At 35.4% G+C, this 6,000-nt stretch overlaps 1 long non-coding RNA gene across 1 annotated transcript; it reads left to right on the forward strand.

Moving 5' to 3' along the window:
* Positions 1-2,657: 2,657 nt before the first annotated feature.
* Positions 2,658-5,396, forward strand: LOC128235359 (uncharacterized). The gene is made up of 3 exons (XR_008261199.1): positions 2,658-2,845; positions 3,200-3,367; positions 4,157-5,396. It is a non-coding gene; the product is annotated as an uncharacterized LOC128235359 (long non-coding RNA).
* Positions 5,397-6,000: the final 604 nt, after the last annotated feature.

The raw sequence follows: 6,000 nt of genomic DNA on the forward strand, positions 1-6,000 counted from the left end.
TTATAGGGACAAATCGACTGAAAATAGTACTTAAATTGGGAACATAAATAGCGTATAGGGACATTTATGACGCAAGTTGGCTGGGGGCATGGTCCTACTCACCTTAAAACGATAAAAAGTGAATACATGTCAGGGGCGTAGCTAGCCCTCTTTTCATGTGGATTCATTATTGTGCTACAGGGGTCTGGGGCAAATATTTGTAAACCATGGTGCATTCTGGGCGTTATGAGGTGCTTTATTTAGTACTGGAAAAATCGATAGGTTTAGGATCATGTAGTCAAGTACGCATACTTCAACTTCGGCTTTTTTTCATTTTTTTTTTTTGTCAGAATCATGTATATTCAGACGCGTACTCGGGTAAAGGCAGCTACGCGCCTGCATGTATTGCAGATTTAGGGCACGAGAATCATATGTTAAAAGATTGGCTATAAAGGAAAGACTTCCCTGTTTCGACACGATGGTTTGAAGATAGCTGAGCGATTTAGGGCCTTAATGGTACTCTTGGAAACAAAAATTAAAATCATCTCCTATTTAACATGATCAGAAATGCATGAACATTGACAAAACTTGGCAATTTGATTGAGTCCTTTAGCACTGTCCAAAAACTGATGATATTACAGTTTAAAGCCGCACTCTCACAGATTTACCAATATTACAACTTTTTGATTTTTTGTCTTGGAAAGAGCAAACTTATGCGTAAATATCTGCAAACCAATAATATAAGATTGCTGACAAAATATCAGATCGTAGATTTTCATATTTCCGTTTGAAAATTAATGTTTTATGGCCTAAACCGTTACTAACGGTTTAAGAAAAATGCATAAAAGATCAATTTTTGAACTGAAATATAAAAATCTGCGATCTAATTTTTTGTCAGCAGTCTTATTTAACTGGTTTCCATGGATTTTCGCAAAAATGGTACGTTCCAAGACAAAAAATAAAAGAGTTGTCAAAACGTTCCATCTGTGAGAGTACAGCTTTAAGAAGTTTGTGAGTTGGCAATTTTTTATTCATTTTTAGTTCTTACTTATGTGTTAGTGTATAAAAAATACCACCCAAGAGTACGATTAAGGTCCTGCATCGCTCACCTATTCTTAAGGTGACTTGCTCATGTTTTTGGACATAAAGTTAGCTTTTCAGTTAATGCATCTGAAAACACTTATTTTATCATTATTTTACTCTATGATATCGAAATAGCAGAAAAAGTACAGTTATGGCATAAAGAAGTGTTTTGGTTTAAGTGGGGTTCGAACCCACGCCGGTAGCGTCAAGAAAAAAATAGAAAACACCCGGCCAGTCCACACGGCCACCAGGACAAAAGTGGTGGTTATGTTGACCTGTTAAGGATACACTGATCAACCAATCACGCAACACCACAGCCGTAATTAACCGTTATAAACGCTAATGAAAACTGTGGTCTTCAAAGACGGCTGAAGGGTTCCAGCTTTTGGTATATTTGTTTCAACTCTCCTTATAATCTGCCACACTTTATTTCGTAATTAAAAAGAAAATGCATTTTACAAACCATGAGCGAGTCACTTGAAACCAATATTTTTTTTCGATAACGACTGGAGAGATCGTCGAGTGCAAGCCAAGCGCACTAGTTTTGTAACTTAAATTACACTGTAGAATGAGATTGACGTACACGATTAATACCATATATCTTTATTGGTTAACAAACATAGCAATTACGTACCGGAGAGAAGGCTACAGACCACCTGAGGCATTCAATGACGTGCAATGGGATTTAGGTTACACACCACCAGAGGAACGCAATGTCGTGCTTACGCGTTGTGTTATAAAGTAGAGTAAATAACGACGTCGCGCATGAACATTGGATGAAAATATTTGCGTGACCAGTACTAAGCATGCTCATTTTCTTTGATATGTGTATGCCATTGCTTAAGAATCGCATGCAATTCCACAGGAAAGCAGAATGATTTTGATAATCGACTAGACACAACGCCAGTATGAAAATATTGTTCGTTTCTGAAGTCTGATACGTTTTGAAATATAAATGAATACGCATAGATATTAATTACGAATTGATAATTCTGAAATGATTGCAACTTACTAGTACTTAAAAGAATTTTGCAAATAACCATAAACGAGCATTAGGAGATAGAAGATTAAAAAAAGGAAAACGTCTGGAACCTAAACCTTTAAGCTGCACTCTCTCAGATTGATCGATTTGACAACGTTTTTATTTTTTGTTCAGGATTGAGCCATTTTTGCGTAAATATCTGTTTACCAGTGATGTTAGACTGCCGACAAAACACAAAACATCAGACCGCAGTGTATCATATTTCCGTTCGAAAATTAATGTTTTGAGCCGGTGAACTCTTTTTTCTTAATACGTTAGTAACGCTTTTAGCCATAAAACATCATTTTTCGACCGTAATTATGTATAACTGTGATCTGATTTTATTTAACTGGTATTCAGATATTTACGCAGAATTGGCTAAATCCAAGACAATTTTTTTAAAGTTGTCGAAACGGTCAATCTGTGAGCGTGTAGCTTTAAACACATTTATCCACGAACGGCCTATAGTCTGTGATCTTTTCGAAACCCAGATTTCTATTTTAGGTTGCAATGGACACTGACACAGTTTCCGTTCTTCCTCTGACGTCAATAAGAGGTCTAAGCCAGAGATAAAACAATGCCAATGTCGAAAGTGGCGGGGTTTTGGACACGATTTCAAGTCAGATGTGAAAGTGCTAAGATTGTAAAAGGAGTGACAATATGACATTCGTACACTGATTAAAACGTTGAAATTATCTAATTGACTTACTTCGTTCAATTTTAAAGAAATTTAAATATTTTTGACCAAGGATACACTTTAAGGTACATATACATGTATATAGCATAACTACTTTCTATTGTTTTTGGACTATCTTAATCTAATATAAAAAAATACTAATTTTTGTTTTGGATTTCAGATATAAAGATACAATTTCATTCGTATTGCCTTAAATTAGTGCAATCATCATATTAATTATTTAGCTTCATGTTTAACAATACGTTTTTCTTTACAAAATATGACTTGAAAAATTACACTTTTAAAGCTTAAACATTTATAGTAAGCTAATAGTTGGCTACCAAGGTGTTCACTGAAATGGACCCCGATGTTGTCGCCAAAGTTTTGCATAATGGAACTCAAGATTCGTTTTTATTTTTAAAAAACAGTTTTATTTTTAGACAATGAAGCTTCTTGCCATCACGTGCTTGCTGATTGTTTCGTCATTGATGACGTCACATGCAGCCCCGCGGGTCCAAAACCCGTGAACTGTGACCTTGTTTGCGCGAGCCCGCACGAGCATGACGAGAGCCTGGCCTCACATTGTGGATGTGACCCACATTCGCACCGTAAGTAGGGTTCTTAGTTTTAAGTTAAGCTGGGTTGAGATGATATAAGTCAAGTTGAGGTGAGATGAGTTTCAGTGCGTGTATACCACGTGATTAATTGCGTCATAAATGCTACATTGGAAGGCAATATTCTGTTTGAAAGAAGACTTTAAACAAAGATAACTATAATTTCTTCACCATTTTAAATAAAACATAGCGCCGCTTACACAGCCCCGACTACGGTCTTTTACCAGGCTTTGATTGAGAGTTTGGTTCCTTCAAATACTTCGACTAACCTATAATCACTAAACCGCCGCCTGATGGAGAACTGTCGAAACATTATTTTGGAAACTGGTTTTCGAAAAATTTGAGGAATCTTATCACCTAATCAAACTCCGGTAATAAAACGAAGGCGGGGCTCTTTAAGCGGCATATACTGCGCTTTGTTAGGGCAAAGGTAAGGGAAAAGAAAAAGTTATCTTTGTTTTAAGTCTTTATTTGAATCAAAATGTTGTCTTCGGACGTAGCTTTTATGGCGCCATTTATCACGTGGTATATATATACACTGAGTTTGGCTGGATTAAAAGTAACTCATGCACAAATGTGTTCGGTTTTTCTTTTGGCCCACAGGGAACGTCGTGAAAACGATAATTGAAAGTCTTGTAATAACCAGATGTTCTTCAACTTTTCAGCGACAATGGAACAGACGCAAATAAGTTTAATATGATTGGTACTAATACCAGCTAAGAGTTGGGTAAAGCCTTTTTATTAGAAAATGGACTGGTTTAAGGAGAATATTTTTAATTTCAGGGCACAACCACACAAGCGCCGTACCAGTCCAGCTTTCTCACACCACCACTCTCTCTATGTGCGACTATCTCTGCTCTATACAGATGGGCGGGGCCGCGTGTGATTGCTCCGCTCCAATCCTGCCAGGAAAATAGACTGGTTCCCCTTTCTAATTCTTCGACCCCGTCGCGTAGGGGTGGTTGACCGTTGCCGTTTATGTTACCCCATAAAACACACTTTCATCCAGGAAACTATCTTTTCTTGACAATAGGCTGGTTATGCATTTTGTTTTCGCAACCAATAAGTATAATAGAAGTCTGGGCTGAAATTCAATATTGGTCTTAATTAGATCAAAGAACGATGTAGCTAATCGGATTACTTGTTATAAATAACTGACCAATAGAGTAAATGGAGTCAATGATATATGACTCGAAGATTAACTTAAGTTGCATATTAAATACCACCCCTGGCCCCATTTTCTCGAAACTTCCATAGCTTAACAGGTTTAAGTAGCTTATTTCAATCAACCAAAATACATACTTAAATTGGATGTTGATACATGAAAAATGTTTAATTGTGATTACAATGAAAATAATTCCTTTCTAAAGAATAAAAACTCTCAAAGAAGTAAATAGTTTGCAAATAATTGAAAAGAAAAAATAGTGAGCTTAGTTTAATCCTGTTATAAAAGACTTAAGAAGTTCTGAGAAATTGGGGTTTGGTTTCTTTTATTCATTGAAAGCTTATTTGTGACGGAGTTTGATTGGTTTTGGAAATAGTCATCTTGTACAATTTGGGAGTGGTAAAAATGCAGGGGCGTACCAGGAAATGATGTAAGAGGGGGCATAACTTAGGGGCACAACATTTTGATATGCGCCCCTCCTTCAGAACCAAAGAATTTAAATAGTTTAAAATGTTAGCAAGAATTTGGGACCCAAAGAAATTTTAACAATTCCTGGACCGTTATGGTGCAATTAGAGCGTATTTAATTACTTTTTCTCTTCGATATTGACATAAAAAATAAACTTGGATGATCCCCCAAGGATCCGCTAGTGCAAAAGTGTGCCTCATGTTGAAAAATGTCTGTATGTATATATGTATTTTAACAGTTCATTCAGGACCCGATAAATGTCATTCCAGAATAAAACTCACATATCATATAGTTTTCTTCTTCTAGTATTTGGGTACCATTTATAGTATGTATTGAGGATATTTATATATCATACCATATTATGAAAAATTCATGTACGCATTTATTTAAATTACAGTAGTAATAATGTTGTATCTGTTACTTTGTTAATTGTTTAAGTTTGTTTTTGAATAAACAACAGTTGAAAAATCTTTGCAATTTTTTTTTTACTAATGAACTGTTCATTGAATGCGTCATGATTAAGATTAAAAAAAATAGAAAGTCGCAGCTTCATAATCTAATAAGAATAACATATATTACACAAGCGATGTATAACTACTAAATTATGATATCAGCATATTATTATCGATTGATATACATGTAAAAGGTCAACGTACTCGACCTTTGTAATACCGGTTATTAAAGCTGCTCTCTCACAGATTGACAGTTTGAACTTTAATTTGTTTTTGTGTCAAAATCAGCTGATATTGGCATCAATGCCTGCAATTTAGTCACATACGATGACTCACAATAGAACTGATCCAAAAAAACACAACGTTTTTCTTTCAGCGTTAGTAACGCTTTTAGCCATAACAACTCAATTTTCGAACGTAAATATGAAAAACTGCAATGATCTTGTCTGTACACATATATCACTTGTTTCCAGATATTTACGCAAAAATTGGCATTATTTAAGATAATTGTTTTTTTATCAAAACGGTCAATCTGTGAGAGT

The sequence above is a fragment of the Mya arenaria genome, chromosome 5, assembly GCF_026914265.1.
Source record: "Mya arenaria isolate MELC-2E11 chromosome 5, ASM2691426v1".
In the NCBI taxonomy this organism is placed as follows: Eukaryota; Metazoa; Mollusca; class Bivalvia; order Myida; family Myidae; genus Mya; species Mya arenaria.